We start from the raw sequence: 19,227 nt of genomic DNA on the forward strand, positions 1-19,227 counted from the left end.
AGGAGCTAACGGAGAAAAAGTACAGGAAAAAGGGGTTGCAACCCAATGTGATATTTTTAGTAAGCTCGGGTCTTTTCAACAACACCCCGAGTGTTACTGTGATGATGGCTTGACAATATTTTCAAATGTATATGTGTATTCTTCGGCAATGTGTTCACTGAGTACTTTTTGTACTCAGCCCTGCATATATTTCTAAATGTGCAGGTTGAGCAGCGAAGTGGTGGAGGAAGTGCTATTGAGACAAGACATTTAATTCAGTCAGATTTTGACTCTCGGAGGTTCATGTCTTCATACATGGAACCGCGTTCATTTGCTTCCGTTGTGCATCTTAAAAGACTCAAGTCTATTTTGTTCAAAACTCTGATTGTAATTCGAGCTATTCCCGTTTGTTTCGAGCTATGGTCGAATTGTGTTGTTTTCCCCTTTCTTCCCCGCTTCTTTAATCCTCCACTAGTCGCGATCAACCGTGTTTTCTATCCTTAGAAAATGCGGTCGTGACACTTATTCAATTCTTAAGAAGTAGATATAAATATCTTTTCTATATATTAAAAGGATATGATAATGTGTTGATCACTCTTGTATTGCCCATACATGTAATGATCTGATGCATATCTGCAACCATAAATTTTAGTAACTTTTCCTTGGCATATACGGTTGTTATATTTTTTTAAAAAGTAATTAGTTATTGGATCTAAAGGTCTGTAAAAAGGACTACAAATTATGCAACAAGTAAATTTCAACTATCGTGTTAACTTTGTAAACGTGCCATAATTTGCTCAGAAAGACGCATGCTCGTCCTCCTTGTCTTGTTCATCAAACATATTCCTTTTTTCTTCTTCATTGCTACCACCAATAACTCTGTTGTCGGTGCTAGTGCTGGTGCTGGTGCTGGTGCTGGTGCTGGTGCTTCCTCGAAGGATTTTAATTGAATCAATCAAATTCAAACTCTTTAAAGAGAATTTGATCATCCACATATACATTATTATCTCTCCAAATGTTGACAAAGCCACATTATTGCATAAGCTTTTTTACGGTACAAAGCATTAAAAAAATAAAATGATTGTGGAGTAATGCATCAAAATGCTTTTCAATATCTTCATTTCAATATTAGGAAGTGTAAGGGTTATATATGAGAGGTAATTCACAATTTAATGTTTCAATTTTCCTGGAAAAAAGGTAATTAGGGTGATATTGCTATATAACTTCAAAAAAACGGTTTAATTAATTAATTAGGTTAATTAGTTAGAGATAAATCACGCTGTCTGCAAGTATCCATACATAATAATTTATTTATTTATATATATAACATAGAGAACATAGTACATATTACAAACTTGGTCTTGAAATGTAGTTGCTATTTTTCTATAGCTAGAGCTTCCATACATAGGCAAACTATTTTTCTTCAACAAGGTTGTACCAAACACAAACACACAACATTAATTGAAATTTTATTTATTCAAATGGTGGTAGTTTATTTCGTGGACAGACGGAGTATTTATTAGTAGTGACATATTATTTGGCAGACGGTGGTGGCGGAGATGGGCAGATTGTTACGTTAGCGGGAAGGAGACGGTGGTGGCGGAGATGGGCAGATTGTTACGTTAGCGGGAAGGGGAGCAGGGAACAGTATAACAAACGGAGGCTGGGTAGGGGAAAATTGTTAAGAAATGTGATCATATCTATAGGCATTGTTGGAAGATACACAATATCACATAATATCACGGGAGATACACGAAGATCACGGAATCAATTATAATTATTCTTTCCCTAATTCTAGCTAGGGTAAATCATATTTGTATCTTACCATGTGTAGAATTCCTTAGCCTATATGAGGCGTGTAATCCCTCCACATTGTATATACTAGAATAAATATAAATTCTCCTCTTCAACATGGCATCAGAGCCATATAATCACAGGCTCAGAATATAATCTCGTCATTGCCCGAATACCTGTCCCGACCAGAAGGCGGCGACGGACGAACCGGACCTGAAAATGGCAGAAGGAGACGATGTTAAGAATGGCGATCTCAGATTGAAAGCAAGCAAGAATGTTACAGTAGCATTCAAGCTAAATGGAAGAAATTATGCACTATGGGCCCGACTGATGCGGGTAGCCATTGGAAGCCGAAGGGCATTGCGGCACATCACCGGGGTGCCGGAACCCCCAAAACCAACCGACAAGGAGTTTCTGGAATGGGAGGAGACCGATCTGGTGGTCTTCTCCTGGATCGTGGACAACATGGAGATCGAGATCGTGGCAGATTTCGCACACCATCAAAGTGCGAAAGCTATTTGGGATAGCTTGGCTGTGACGTATCAAAGTACGTCCGATTCATACTTGATCTATGACCTGGAGGACAAGGCCAGCCGGATTGTCCAAGGGGACACCGACTTGAAGACCTACTGGAGGACCTTACACGGAGTGTGGATTGAAATCGACCGTTGCCAGACCAAAACCATCACGTGCTGCGACAAAGGGATAGGTGAATATCGGAACATCATCAATCAGCGACGATTGTACAAATTTCTGGCAGAATTGAACCCCCAGTTCGAAGGAACCAGACGGGACATCCTCAAGGAAAGCCCGACGCCTCCGGTAGACGTCGCATACGGCTGGGTGAAACGAGAAGCCGTACGACTCAAAATTATGCCGTCGACTAGTCCCGACTCAACCACAGCAGCGAATGGAGTCGGATTCGGCTTTGGATCCCGACAAACCAGACCCCGTACCCAACCGACGCCGCCTCGACCTGGACAGCCACCCACTGCCACCAACAGCCGCTGTGGAGCCACCAAGCCCGACAAAACAAAATTATGGTGCTCTAACTGTGGAATGAACAAACATACCCGTGAGAATTGCTTCAAACTGATCGGGTTTCCAGATTGGTGGGACGAGAATCAACAGGGGAAGGCCAAACTGGCCATTGGAGTAGGGGAAGCCGGCGGAATAGACAACCCCACTCGAGGACGGGACGCGGACGATGTCCCTCCACACGGCGGCAGCGGCAAGCGGGCAGAGGAGGTCGGACAAGCAGCGTTCGCCGGGCGATTCGGGGGAGTGGAGAGCGGCGGATCAACCGACGAAGGAGGTAATGGGCTAGGGTTCATAAAACCTAGCCCATATGATTTTTTGAACTTAAACCCCCATACTTCCCTTAATTCACAGATTGACCCCGAAACTCCTGAAAATTTGCAGTCTGAACCCCGAATTATGCATGCAGCCCCCCATACTTTGAATAATTCAAAAAATGACCCCATACTGTGTGATGATTTGTTTATTAGCCCCAACAGATTTGAAATATTACATGAATTACCTATTGCTTGTGCTGTACAACATAAGTCTTGTAAGAAAGATAATCGGTGGATTTTTTACTGTGGAGCGACCGATACAATGACTCATGATAGACAGGATTTTGTGAATTTTTGTGGGGCTATGAAAAGTCATATACAAACTGCGGATGGGGAACTTACGTCAGTAGAAGGGAGTGGGACAATTGAGATATCCCCAACGTTGAAACTGTCAAACTGTCTTTATGTTCCCAAATTGTCGCAGAAATTGATGTCTATTAGCATCGTGACAAAGGAATTGAATTGTACATTACTGATGCATCCCAATTTCTGTGTATTACAGGATATCAGGACGAAGAGGATCATTAGGCGTGGCACTGAGCGTCTAGGCCTCTACTATGTCGACGAGATGGCTCACCAAGACAGTGCCGCGATGCTGGCTCACGGATCTGCAACTCGAGACGCTTGGTTGTGGCACAGACGTCTAGGTCATCCATCTCTTGGTTATTTAAATTGCTTTTCCCGAATTTTTCGCATCTTAAGGATTTTGAGTGTGAGTCATGTGTTTTGGCAAAAAGCCACAGACAGTCATTTAAACCTACTGAAACTCGTGTTAAGAGTCTTTTTTCACTTGTTCATGCTGACGTTTGGGGCCCTGCGCCCGTGATTGGTGATCATGGTTTTAGATATTTCTTATTGTTTGTGGATGATTGTTCAAGAATGACGTGGGTATATTTTTTGAAAAACAAATCAGAAGTTTACGAAAAATATGTCCTTTTATACAAACTAATCGAGACTCAATTTCAGACATCCATAAAAATCCTTAGGTCTGATAATGGGAGGGAGTTTGTTAATAAAGAAATGTCAAATTTTTTCTTGAACAAAGGGTTAGTTCACCAAACCTCGTGCCCATATACCCCCGAACAAAACGGAGTAGCCGAACGGAAAAATAGGATCATTATGGAGATAACTCGTGCTTTATTCTTTGACTCTAATGTTCCAAAATTTTTATGGCCCGAAGCGGTTGCTACATCTGTTTATTTGGTGAACCGTCTCCCTACAAAAATCTTGAAAATGAAAACCCCGTTGCAGTTTTTATCTTCTCTAGCCGATGTGCCTGAACCTCTTACCCTACCCCTTAAGATCTTTGGGTGCTCTGTATATGTTCATGTCCCTAAACACGAGAGAACCAAATTTTCCGTGTGCGCAATAAAGTGTGTTTTCTTGGTGTATGGAATAAATCAGAAAGGATATAGGTGCTATGATCCGTCGTCTAGGAAGATAATAACGACCATGAACTGTAACTTCTTAGAATGTGAGTACTACTACACCAATTTTAGTGGTCAGGGGGAGAGTATAACCATTAATCGGTCAAGTGGACCCCTGAATTGGTTCGTGCCATCACCAAGCGAATCTGCGGCGGAACTAACAGAGACAGCTAGCACTGTCGCCGAGCCCGTCTTGTCACCGGCAGAGCCTCCTCAGTCATCCACACCCGACCATTCTCCTCCAGTGATATCCGAGGTAACCACTGAAACTGATGTCAATAGTGCAACTATTCCTAACAGTACTGATGTAGAACCCGTGGAGAATGTTGCAATTGATGGGGACACTGGACAGTACATCCTCCCCAACAGGAGCACAAGAGGCGTCCCACCTAAGAGATACAGTCCCGAGCGTATATCAAGAAAAAACAGATATTCAGTGGCGAACTTGGTGACGGCAAATCTGACCAAAATGGCAAAGGCCTTTATGGCCACACTATACGAGGAAGAAGAACTTCCCCGGACAGCAGAGGAGGCAATGGAAATACCACATTGGAGGGAAGCAATGCTTGTGGAAATAAAGGCACTAATGAAGAATAAAACATGGGAAGCATGTATGAGACCAGAAGGATCTAGACCCGTGGGATGCCGGTGGGTTTTCACAATCAAGAGGAAACCAGATGGATCGATAGACCGCTACAAAGCAAGGCTAGTGGCGAAGGGTTATACTCAAACCTATGGAGTCGATTATGCAGAAACTTTCTCACATGTAGCCAAGATGAATACTATTCGTGTGCTATTCTTTATTGCTGCGACGAAAAACTGGCCACTGCATCAGTTTGATGTAACTAATGCGTTCTTACACGGGGAGCTAACTCGGCCAATCTATATGGAAGTTCCACCAGGGTTCAGTGAGGAGTTCAAGGCAGGGGAAGTATGCAGACTCAAAAAGACACTTTATGGTTTGAAGCAATCACCAAGGGCGTGGTTTGGAAGATTTACTGAGGTCATGAAGAAATATGGATACCAACAGAGTAATTCCGATCATACTCTGTTCATAAAAAGGAAGGAGGGAAAGATCACTTGTCTAATTATTTATGTGGATGATATGATCCTTACTGGCGATGATGAGGAAGAAATCAGAAAGTTGAGGGAGAACCTGTTTACCGAGTTCGAGATGAAGGACCTGGGTCTATTGAAATATTTTCTAGGTATTGAAGTAATGCGATCAAAGAAGGGAATATTTATTAATCAACGGAAGTATGTTCTGGACCTCTTAGCTGAAATAGGAATGCTAGATTGCAAGCCGGCAGAAACCCCGATGATGCAGAATCATGGTCTGCGACTGACAGAAGGAGCTGAACTCACTCATCAAACGAGATATCAACGTCTGGTGGGTAAACTTATCTATCTCTCCCACACTAGACCTGACATTGCATATGCCGTGGGAGTAGTCAGTCAATTCATGCACAAACCCCAAGTTGATCATTGGGAAGCGGCTCTAAGAATTGTGCGCTATCTGAAGGGAACACCAGGGCATGGGATCCTATTCGAGAACCACGGGAACTTAGAAGTACACGGGTTCACAGATGCAGATTGGGCAGGGAACCCGAATGATCGAAAGTCGACTGCAAGGTACTTTACCTTCGTTGGAGGTAATCTGGTGACTTGGAGAAGCAAAAAGCAAAAGGTGATAGCCCTATCAAGTGCAGAAGCAGAATTCAGGGGGATCAAGAGTGGGATAACGGAGATCCTATGGCTAAAGAAGTTACTGACGGAACTAGGCTTGATGTCAAAGGAACCGTGCAAGCTCTTTTGTGACAATAAAGCAGCGATCAGTATATCTGAAAATCCGGTACAACACGATCGAACGAAGCATGTTGAGGTAGATCGACATTTCATCAAAGAAAACATAGAAGCAAGAGTGATAGATCTCCCATATGTTCGTTCAAAGGACCAGCTAGCAGATATCCTCATGAAAGCAGTTGACGCTAGAAGTTTTGGTGAAGTATTAGGCAAGTTAAGAATGGGAAATCCCCCTTACTTAACTTGAGGGGGAGTGTTGGAAGATACACAATATCGCATAATATCACGGGAGATACACGAAGATCACGGAATCAATTATAATTATTCTTTCCCTAATTCTAGCTAGGGTAAATCATATTTGTATCTTACCATGTGTAGAATTCCTTAGCCTATATGAGGCGTGTAATCCCTCCACATTGTATATACTAGAATAAATATAAATTCTCCTCTTCAATAGGCATAAATGTTCATGTCGAGTATATATGTCAATTAAGGAATGCATTCAATTTGAATAATAGTAGTTGCTACAAGTCATATTCTCTCATCAATTATCCAAGTTAGGCCATTTCCATAGTACTATTTAAAGTTTACTTAGTTTTAGATAGGAGTAGACCCAGTAAAACAAATAGTTAATAGCAATTTAAATCACGAAGTTTGGTCAAATTATGGTTTGTCTCGCAAACTTTTAAGTTGAAATATTAAATCATGGAGTTTCAATTTTTCTCAATTGTTCCATCCATGCACAAAATCAACATTTTTTTGTAATGTTAAAAACGACAATATTTCAATAAGATAAGAATATAAATGAAAAAAATAAATGAATGTAAAGGAAAAAAATATTTATTTTAATGAAACATGTCGTTTTGAATATCGCTAAAACTGACATTTTGTGCATGGATGGGATAATTGAAAAAAATTGAAACTTCGGGATTTAATATTTCAATTTCATTAAAAAATTTCATGGGACATACTAGAATTTGATCAAACTTCATGATTTAACTATATATTAACTCTAAAAAAATGTATATGGTGTGAATTATCAATTTTTAATCGCTTCTGCTTACGCTAAATATATTTATCACCTGAATATTTGTGAAGAGACTAAAAACTAGACTTTAAGATTCTAAAACGGCAAATTTAAACGTTTTGTATAGATATATTTGTGATTTGTGAATCAACGTTATGAAGATTCTGGATATTACTTACTACTTACTCCGTCCACGAAATAATGTTCACCTTTGTCAATTTGTTCCGTTCATAAAATAATGTCCACATTTGCTTTTTTCATTTTTAGTAAATGGACTTCATTTTCCACTAACCCATTACACTCAAATTTTATTACTATAAAACTAATTTATAAAAATGGGACTCATATTCCTTTCTCACTTTCTTCACATTTTAAAAAATCCGCACCAAGTCAAAGTGAGACTTAAATCGTGGGCAGAGGGGTACTGTATTATTGCTCAAGTTAAAATGCCGCGTTGACATATAGCATTTGATTTAATAACTTTAACTAATATGCATAATGCAATAATTATGATCATTTTCTTGTAATTTTCATAATTCAAACTCCATATAGATTCATTTTCTGAATTGTTATGTGACTTGCATCAATATATCGTAAAATAACGTAAAATGTTTACTAAAGAAAATAATCTAAAATTTGTTAATGCTTCAAAATACGTAGATTATAATATAGAGGTAATGTACATCAGTACTAAAATAAGTAAGACAATTATAACAGGAGAATTACCCGCAAAACTGACCATTTCGATACACTTGTAAGTTTCATCTCATTTTTATTCTCTGAGGAAAGAGTACGAGAAAATTGAAGAAGCGGTTGTTGTGATAGAATAGAGTAATTGTGTAATCGAGACAAGCAGAAACGTAAAGAGACACAGATTTACGTGGTTTATCAACATTGTGTTGGCTACATCCATAGGGGGGAAATGAGAACAAATTGTATTCAGATTGTTTTCGGATTACAAAGTTATGCGCCATACTTCTATATAAAATAGGCATACAGACGACGGGCTAGGCCCAATAAGAAAATTAAGGCCTAAAACAGAAACATAACATAGCATCAAACAACATATTCAAGGCATACTAACAGCGAGACCCCTGTTTGACTAGCGACAAACAACATATTCAAGGCATACTACAGTGGTAAAATCAAAATACTGGAGAGAGGCCATGCAAGAAGATATGGAAGCCTCGGTCCGTATTGTAAATAGGAGAAATGTCAATTATCCAAAGTATTGGCAATCTGTGGGTTTTCACTATCAAGCAAAGACCGGATGAATCTATCGAGTATACAAAGAGTGGATGCATGAGGAGACAATATCACATACTCCCTCCGTCCCTAAAAATTTGTTACTTTTCATTTTTACCATTTTTGGCAGTGGACCTCATATTCCACTAACTCATTCTCACTCACATTTTATTATAAAACTAATATATAAAAGTGGGACCCACATGTCACTAACTTTCTCAATCCACTTTCTATTCTATTTCTTAAAATCCGTGCCAAGTCAAATGGTGACAAATTATGGGGGATGGGGTAGAACTCACATGCCACTAACTTTTTCAACTCATTTTCTATTATATTTCGTAAAACTCGTGTCAAGTCAAATGATGACAAATTATGGGGGATGGGGGACGGAGGGAGTACGTGGCAAAAATGAATACGGTTCAAGTGCTATTTTCAGTTGCTGCATACCGAGGTTGGCCAATTTGATGTCACCAATACATTTTTACAAGGTGAATTAGGGAAGGAAGTGTACATGGACACACCGACAGATCTTTAAAATGAGTTTTGAATAGAAAAGGTGTGCTAGACCGCTAGTTGAAAAATAAATTGTATGGTCTGAAATAGTCATCCGGAGCATGGTCTGAATAATAGTATATATTGTTCTAATGCACAGCATATATATGTTTGTAAGTTTGTAACCATAAATTCTATTTTTTTATTGATATATTGTTATGATGTATTTTTAAACAGTATGAGCAATTAATTAATGATTTAAAAGTTTGTAAGAATGTTCTTCAAACGTGCCATAATCCGCTCGGACAGATACATCATGTATGCTCATACTCTTTTTGGTCTTGTTCATTAGACTACATATTCCTTTTTTTCTTCTTAATCGCTATCATCAACAACCGTCTTCGTTTACAAAGCATAATAAAAGTAATTTGATTATGGACTACTACATCAATATGTTTTTATATCACTTTTGAAATCGGCACGGATTTTAAGAAATTGTTTAATTTTGTGAGAAAAAAGTAAAAGAAGAAATTTAGTGGAAGGTGAGACCCATTTATAGTAATAAAAGATGAAATTTAATTTTAAAAGGATTGTGAGTGTAATGTGTGAGGTATGTACTAAAAGTGGAATAAGGTTAACGGTTCTATAAATCATAGACAACTCAAAATGGTAAAATAACTCTTTAAATGGTGAATAGAGGGAGTATATTTTTTTATTTACATATATGGGAGTGAATTCACAACTTACTGTTTCAATTTTCCCTTAATTTTTATCTAGACACTATAGTAGATTAATTAAAGATGTTTACGCCTAGCAACCGTATGCATAAGGTTGCGGAGGTGGTGGAAATGAAGATGGAAGTGAGAGCTACCACAAGTAACAAATTGAGCTTCATATTAAGCTCAATGCTACTAATACTTAGATGTGTTTGGTTGAAAATTGATCATATATATAGGCATAATTAAATATATAGTATATGTTAATTAATGGAATGCATGCAACTTGTATAGCAGTAGTTGCTACTAGTCATATATAGCTCATCAATTATACAAGTTAGGACATTTTTACATAATATCCACAGTTTACTTCACCTTAGGAGGAGTAGATCCAAAAATAAAAATGTATTTATACAAGTACTACAACGTTATTTATATGATGGCATTGTGAATAAACTTTTAATCGCTTCTACTTTACCAATATTAGTGTTATTTATATTGTTTCAATCAAATATATCCGATGATATAGTTAGTGTGTACATATTTAATGCGAGATTTGTAGTGGTTACCAAATTAAATGGAAGCTTAAAGTTTGAATTCTAGAGTTTTCTATATAAATAAATAAATAGATTTATCACTTAAATATTTTGTGAAGAGATTATGAATTAGACTTTGAATATTTAATATTTGGCATGATAACAATGACTAGTAAGGTACATATTTCAACGTTAAATGCATCGTTGACATACTGCATTCATTTGATTAATAAACATTAATTAATATGCATAATACATGTACTAGTAATGATCATTTTCATGTATTAATCATAATAATTCAAATTAAAGAAGAGGAGACACCACATATTATGGAAAAACTGGTAAAATCAAAATATTGGAAAGAGGCAATGGGACGAACCAACAGATTTTTTAAATGAGTTTTGAATTAAAAAAAAGTATGCAAGTTAAAAAACACATACCACCTAGACCCTAGTCTGAATAACATGGATGGTCTGAAACATATTTTGTAACCATAAATTTCATTTTCTTCCTGACATATTGTTACTTTTTTAATACTAGTACTTATTTATTATATTTAAAAGTTTGTAGGACATGAGAAAAAGTTTGTAAGATAATTTAACAATAATTCATCAATAAATACTTTTAAACTCTGCAAGTGTGCCAAAATTAATCCAACATCGGAAACAAATCACACAACAAGTGAATTTCTAACTTTCGTGTTCACTCTGCATACGTGCCATAATCCGCAAGAACGATATATACACGCTCGTCCTCCTCTTTGTCATGTTCATGCTCACGTAAAAAATTTATTTTACGAGTAAATTTTAAGTATTTAAAGGATGAAAATATAATTTATAAAAATTTGAAGGATGAAAATGAAAATCATAGAAATTTATAAGTGCAAAATATAAATTGCATACAATATAGAGGGAAATTGTAATTAACAATATTTATGAGAGTCATTTTGTAAATTTTCAAATGCAGTTAATGTAGATTTAGACGTCATTTTGTAAATTTTCAAATGGAGACTACATATACCTTTTTTTCTTCTTCATTTCCATCATCAACGACCGTCTTCGTTTAATAAGCATATAATAAAAGTAAATTGACTATGGATTACTGCATCAATATTTTTTTTATTTAACTTTTGAAGTTGGATTTTAATAAATTGTTTGCCTTTGTGAAGAAAAGTAAAGGAAGAAATTTAGTGAAACGGGAGATCCACTTTTAGTACTACTACTTATTAGTTTTATAAAAGATTGTGAGTGTAATATGTGAGGTCTGTACTAAAAGTGGAATAAGGTAAATGATTCAGTAAATCGTGGACAACTCAAAATGGCAAAATAGTACTAAAAGTGGAATAAGGTAAATGATTTAGTAAATCGTGGACAACTCAAAATGGCAAAATAGCTATTTAAATGGTGGATAGAGGGAGTATATTTTTTTATTTACATATATGAGAGTTAATTCACAACTTGCTGTTTCAACTTTCCCTTAATTTTTATCTAGACACTATAGTAGATTAATTAATAAGGTTAATTAGCTAGCTAGAGATAAATCACACTGTGCAAGTAACCACATATAATAATAATAATATCTTTATATATATAACATTAAGAACATATACATATCACAAAGTTGGTATTGAAAGTTGCAAGCTCTATAGCTGGAGACGTCTGAAATTTTATTGGATGATTAATAATGTTTTATTAAAAATCAAGGCATAATATAAATTTGGAAAATTGGAACACACTGAAAATATTATTCTTGGACTTTGTTCAGAAAAGTTTGCTTTATTTGATATCTATTTTATTTATGCAAGGTGTAAATATATTATTGAATAAAACAATACGGTTATAAAATACTCCCTCTGTCCTATAATAGATGACACACTTGAAGATTGGCACAAGATTTTAGGTGAAGTTGTTTTGTATGTTAGGTGGAGAGAGAAGATAGTATATTTATATTAATGTGAGAGAGAGTTTTTTCCAAAAAAAAGGAAATGTGACATCTTTTGTGGGACAAACTAAAAAGGAAAGTGTGATATCTATTATGGGACGTAGGGAGTAGCATTATTGTAAATTTAGTAAAAAGGATAATTAATTATAATATCTATTTCTATTTATTCTGCGGAGATTATTTAATTTTAATGTATAATAGTTGTATATGAAAAAATAAAAATACTTTATTAAATCACTAAATATAATGTTGATTTTTCTTTGAACTGAAATTATGACAATATAAGTCATGAAAGAATGACACCAGACTTTATTATTTACAATTGGATGACAGCTCAAATTGGTTTATATAATTTGGTTTTATATCTTATTTTGTTCCATGATGGTTATTATGATGAAAATGGACAAGCACCAATATATGGCTTATATTCTTATAGTAGTACTACTTCCGTTTCACCATAGTTGAAGCGAAACTTTTCGGCACGGAGTTTAAGAAAGAGATGTTGAGTGTGTTGAATAAATAGATAAAATATGTAAGAGAGAGAAAATGGTGGAGAGAATAAAGTAGAAAGTGAATAAAGTAGAGAGAGTAAAATAAGAAAGATAAAATAATTACTATATATGGAAATGACTCACTATGAAGAAACTTCCCGAAATGGAAAAATGACTCAACTATGAAGAAACGGGGGGAGTATTAGTTATTGATTCCTCTCATCCCAACTCTTTCCACCTCAATGATAATATGTTACCATCACTTTTCTTCTTTCTGATTCGATTGTTTCATGCTTGTGACCCAAATCACTACCAAAAAAATACTAGTAGTCAATTACTACTAATTTATTACATTTCAAAATGGTGTTAGCAAAATAAATGTCATAACGAGTTATCACTCTAAAAAACACATTTTCCATTTTGATATATCCCACAATTCTGAAGAACATTTTTTAAAATAGAAACATTACTATCTATTTTTTTCTTTTTCCTACTTTAATTTCTCTTCTAACTTACAAAACAACCCTACATAAATCTCCTGCGGAAACATCAGATTTATTCTTCTTGTTGTAATAGAAACTTGAAAATTTAAAATTTTAATGTTTCAGGTTGGAACTATGCTATCCTTTCTCGGCATTATTCTATAATTTTATTTTGTAGTATACTTATTTGATTGTAATATATTAAAATAAAATTTTCTCGTTAATTATTGATGTAGTTTACGCCGATGATGCCGAAAACCGTCGATTTTGTCGGAATGACTTGAAATTCGCACAGTGCAAATTTCAAGTCATTCCGAGAAACAACCCTGCAGAAACATCAGATTTATTCTTCCTGTTGTAATTTATGGTAGTTATTGAAAATTTAAAATTTTAAATCTTGAGGTTGGAACTTCCTCACATATAAATATGATATCCTTTCTCGGCATTATTCTATAATTTTATTTTGTAGTATACTTATTTGATTGTAATATATTAAAATAAAATTTTCTCGTGAATTATTAATGTAGTTTACGCCGATGATGTCGAAAACGTCGATTTTGTCGGAATGACTTGAAATTCGAACAGTGCAAATTTTAAGTCATTCCGAGACAATCGCAGTTTTCGGCATCGTCGCTATCGTCTGCTGCATAGAAGGTACAAATAATGCACTACTGCATAGAAGGAAGATCACTCCATACAATACTAAGGTTAGAAAATAGGAGCTCATGTGAATACGTTCATAATTCATCAGCCAATTATGAAAGTCCCACCCTGAAACATTAAAATTTTAAATTTTCAAGTTACTACCGTAAATTACAACAGCATATATATACTGGCATTAGAAGACATGAACGATATTAATTATCAGTGTAAAACAAGATATACAACCTTAAGTATAACATGGGAAGAAGGTAAGAAAAGAACTATTCTTTTATTTATAACTATACTCTTTATTCTAAAAAGAAATATTTTTTGATCCAAGGTCTACTTTTTCTCTAATTAACCATCATTTTCTCTAACGAATTTCTTCAAATGGATTAATCCAACAATTAAATTCAGCGACCTATAAATTGATCAATTTGTCTTTTATTTCGTTACGCATTATACGTAACTAGCTCCACATTTTGATTCATTTTTTAAATTAATGTTCTAAATTATGGTAAAACGTAGGAGCATATTTTTTTATGTATAATTATGCTCCTTATTCTAAAAAGAACTGTACTTGATCCAACCTCAATTTTTTCAATCACACAAAATATGTTAAATGGTATAGACAACATATTTAGAGAAGAAAGCAATGGGAAAAAATTATTGTATTTTGATTGAATGATAAAATGGTACTCAACACCCATATATTTAGGATGTCGGCAAGTTGATCCTCAGAGCGAACAAAAGGGAGTTCGACAATCCCATTCTCAATGTTTTCTTTGATGAAGTGTCTGTCAACCTCCACATGCTTCGTTCGATCATGTTGTACTGGATTTTGTGAGATGCTTATAGCGGCTTTGTTATCACAATACAACTGGCACTTGCTTGGAGGGAGATTAATCTCTTTCATCAATCTCCTTAACCATAAAATCTCGGTCAACCCACTTTTAATCCCACGAAATTCTGCTTCGGCACTCGAAAGAGCCACCACCTTCTGCTTCTTACTTCTCCATGTTACCAAATTACCTCCAACAAAGGTAAAGTAGCCTGCTGTAGACTTCCTATCGTTTGGGTTCCCTGCCCAGTCAGCATCTGTATAACCATGAATCTCAAGATGCCCATTTTTAGCGAACAACACTCCATGCCCTGGAGTTCCCTTCAAATACCGACAAATCCTAAGTACTGCCTCCATGTGATCTGTCTGCGGCTTATGCATGAACTGACTTACGACCCCAACTGCATAGGCAATATCTGGCCTAGTGTGCGAGAGATATATGAGTTTTCCGACTAGTCGCTGATATCGACTACGGTCAGCCAACTTGGCTCCTTCTCTGATTTGTAATCCGTGATTAACTGCCAGAGGAGTGTCTGCTGGTTTACATTCCAGTAGGCCAGTCTCTGCTAGGATGTCCAAGATATACTTCCTTTGTCGCAGAAAAATTCCTTTGGTTGACCTTAGCACTTCAATCCCAAGAAAGTACTTGAGATTCCCCAAGTCCTTCATCTCAAATTCCTGAAAAAGATTTTTCTTTAATTCCTCAATCTCTTCTAGGTCGTCACCTGTAATAATCATGTCATCAACATATATGATTAAACATGTGATCTTATCTCCCTGCTTCTTAAAAAATAGCGTATGGTCTGAATTGCTCTGTGTATATCCATAGCTAATCATTGCCCCAGCAAACTTCCCAAACCATACTCTTGGAGATTGCTTTAATCCATACAAGGTCTTGCTCAATCGGCACCCTTCACCTGCTTTAAAATCTGTTGCAAAACCTGGGGGTGCCTCCATGTAAACTTCTTCTTCCTTCTTCAACTCTCCATGTAGGAAGGCATTCGTCACATCAAACTGGTGTAATGGCCAGTCCCTATTAGCAGCAATGGATAACAACACCCGAATTGTGTTCATCTTAGCTACTGGAGAAAAGGTCTCAGAATAGTCAACTCCATATGTCTGAGTATAGCCTTTTACGACAAGTCGTGCCTTGTACCTTTCTATCGAGCCATCAGGTCTTCTTTTGATAGTGAAGACCCATCGACAACCCACTGGTCGCTTCCCTTCTGGTAGAGCACATTTCTCCCATGTGTGGTTTCGAATCAGTGCATCAATCTCTTTCTTCATTGCTTCTCTCCAATGCTTGTATTTCATAGCTTCTTCCCATGTCTGTGGTATTTCTTCTTCCTCATATAGTGCATTCTCGAAAGCCCTAGCCATCTCTGATAAATGGCCTTTGGCTAGGTTCACAACAGAGTACCGCTTTTTTCTTGTCAATCCTCTCTGGCGTATACCTTTTGGGTGGAACTCCTCTGTTTGACCTTGGTGGAAGTATGTACCTCCCAGTGTCAGGGTCAACTCCTTCGACCTCGACTTCCTCAATTTCCCTTTCTTCGGTCTCAATTGAATTTTCTTCTGCACTTACAGTGTTAGCTAAACAATTATCTGTATCCACAGGATTACTTACATTGGATAACCTTAATGGAGAAATATTTGAGGCGATGCCACTTTCTACGATGGACTCTACCACATCAGAGACTTGCTCAACGAAATTGCTTACTGTTTTCTCTGATAGATCCGCATCAGGATTGCTTGGCGTTGGCAGTGGCATTGAGATCCAACTTAGCGGGTCCGTATCATTGTTATCCCTAACATTACTCTCCCCCTGGCCACTAAGATGGGTAAAGAAGTACTCAGTTTCAAGAAAGTTGCAGTTCATTGTAACAAACATCCGGTTGGACTTTGGATCGAAACACCTATATCCCTTTTGATTTACCCCATATCCTACAAAAACGCATTTGATAGCGCAAGGGGATAGTTTAGTTCTTTCATGTTTAGGAATGTGGACAAAAACAGAGCATCCGAAGACGCGAGGTTCAAGAGTCAAGGGCGGAGGAATTTTTGTGAAGGTGGAAAAGACTTGTAGAGGAGTTTTGTGTTTGAGAATACTTGTGGGCAATCGGTTTAAGAGATAGGCTGAGGTGGCAATGGCTTCTGGCCAGAAGTGTTTCGGGGCTTTTGACTCTATAAGCATAGAACGAGTCATTTCGAGGAGAGATCGGTTTTTCCTTTCAGCCACACCGTTTTGTTCGGGAGTATGAGCACATGTGGTTTGGTGTATAAGGCCTTTGTTTTGGAAGAGTTGTTTCATGGTAGAATTAACGAACTCCCCCCCATTATCTGACCGAAGGACCTGAATGGTTTTGTGAAACTGAGTTTGGATAAGGTTATAGAAATGGGTAAAGTGTGACAAAACTTCAGATTTTTGTTTCATGAAATATATCCAGGTCATGCGAGTGCAATCATCCACAAAAACTAAGAAATATCGAAAACCTTGCCCCCCAATAACTGGTGCGGGCACCCAAACATCAGAGTGTACTAAGGCAAATGGGGTTTCAACACGAGTATTACTTAATGGGTAAGAGTTCCGATGACTTTTGGATAAAAGACAAGTTTCACAGTACATGTCATGCTTAGGAATAATACTATGAAATAACAATTTTAAGTAACCGATAGATGGATGACCCAAGCGCCGATGCCAAAGCCAAGCTTTCCGGTCAGCTGATCCGTGAGTTAACATGGCAGTCCCTTTTTGAGCTATCTCATCCACATAGTAAAGCCCATCACGTTCAGTGCCACGCCCAATTATCTCTCCGGTTCGGATATCCTGCAACAGACAAAATTGTGGCTGCATTAGTAACGTACAATTCAATTCCTTTATGACATGACTAATGGATAATAACTTATGAGACATCGAAGGAATATATAGACAATTTGATAACTGCAAAGTTGGGGAAATGTTAACGGTTCCAGCCCCCTCAACCACCGTAAATTCCCCATTGGCAGTTTGGATATGGGATTTTAGAGGTTTCTGAAGGTTGGTAAGGTCTGAGGCATCATATGTTATGGTATCGGTTGCCCCACAGTCAAAAATCCATTTATCATTTTTCTCATGGCCATTAGATACTGCACACACAACTCCAAGCTTCTCGAGATGCTGAAATCGATTTTGGCAAGTGGTTTGGGAAATTATGGAATTTTCAGGAGATTTTGGGGCTAATTGTGACTGAGAATTTTGGTGGGGTAAAACCTGTAATTTCCCAAAGATTTGGGGGCTTCCAATAAAAGAGCCCCCTAACCCTAATCTACCTGAATCGGGCGCCGCCTTTCCCCTCATCAATTCTTCACTCCAATCGTGAATTACACTCCCACTTCCGCTGGCAACGAAGTTTGCTGCCCCGGTTGTGTTCGCCGGCTGAGCAGCTTCATTTCTGGTCCTTCCTCCTGGCTGGATAGCACCGGCGGTTTGTGCGACTCCCTGCACGGCGTTGCCTCCGTCGCCTCCAACTGCTGCGGCGGCGTGCCCGTCACGGTTCCAGGGTGTTTGCGGTTGCAGCGGCTTGCCGTGCTTCTCTTCCCACCAATCTGGATATCCAACTAGTTCAAAGCATGAATCTTTTGTGTGTCTTTTCCGTTTGCAGTAGGAACACACCAATTTTGACTTGTCTTCTTCATCACTTCGCTGATTTCTATCATTGCCACTACCGCGACCACCACTGTTGCTGCCGCGACCACCACCGTTGCTGCCGCGACCGCCACCCCGAGAGCCGCCGGTAGGGTTCTGCCACCCTCGGATGGCGAGGCCAGTTCCAATTCCATCCATGGCAGCTGCTCCGCCGGTGTTTGCCTGTTGTAACACTCGGAGTCGTGTCTCCTCCTGCTGAATCAGGTTGTACGCATAGTCGACGGAGGGAAGCGGGTCCATTTTCAGTATCTCTCTCTTGGTTGTTTCATATTTGCTATCAATTGCATAGAGAAACTGACATACTCTCTGATCTTGTATGAATTTGTTATGAATCTCCATATCCTCTGGACATTTCATTGGGTTCGTCTGTTTTTGGTCGATTGAAATCCAGATCTCTCCCAACCGGCTCCATATTTCTTCTAATGAACTGCTTCCTTGTCTCAGTGTGGTTGCTTTGAACTGAAGATCATACACCTGGATTTTATCTCTTCCGCTCCCATATGTGACGGCCAACGCATCCCATATATGCTTTGCCGTCGGATGTTGTGAAACTCGACTGACCAGTCGAGGCTCAATGTTTTGTATTAACCAAGTGATCACACAGTGATCGGCTTGTTCCCATTGTATGAAGGCTGGATCGGTTCGCGGTGGGGAAGGAGGCACTCCGGTGACGTGAGATACCATTCCCCGACCGCTTATTGCCGTCTTCATCAATACGGACCAAAGGGCGTAATTTTCTCCATTCAACTTATTCCCACCAATGTGGAGGGG

This window comes from Salvia splendens, chromosome 17 (genome assembly GCF_004379255.2).
Source record: "Salvia splendens isolate huo1 chromosome 17, SspV2, whole genome shotgun sequence".
In the NCBI taxonomy this organism is placed as follows: domain Eukaryota; kingdom Viridiplantae; phylum Streptophyta; class Magnoliopsida; order Lamiales; family Lamiaceae; genus Salvia; species Salvia splendens.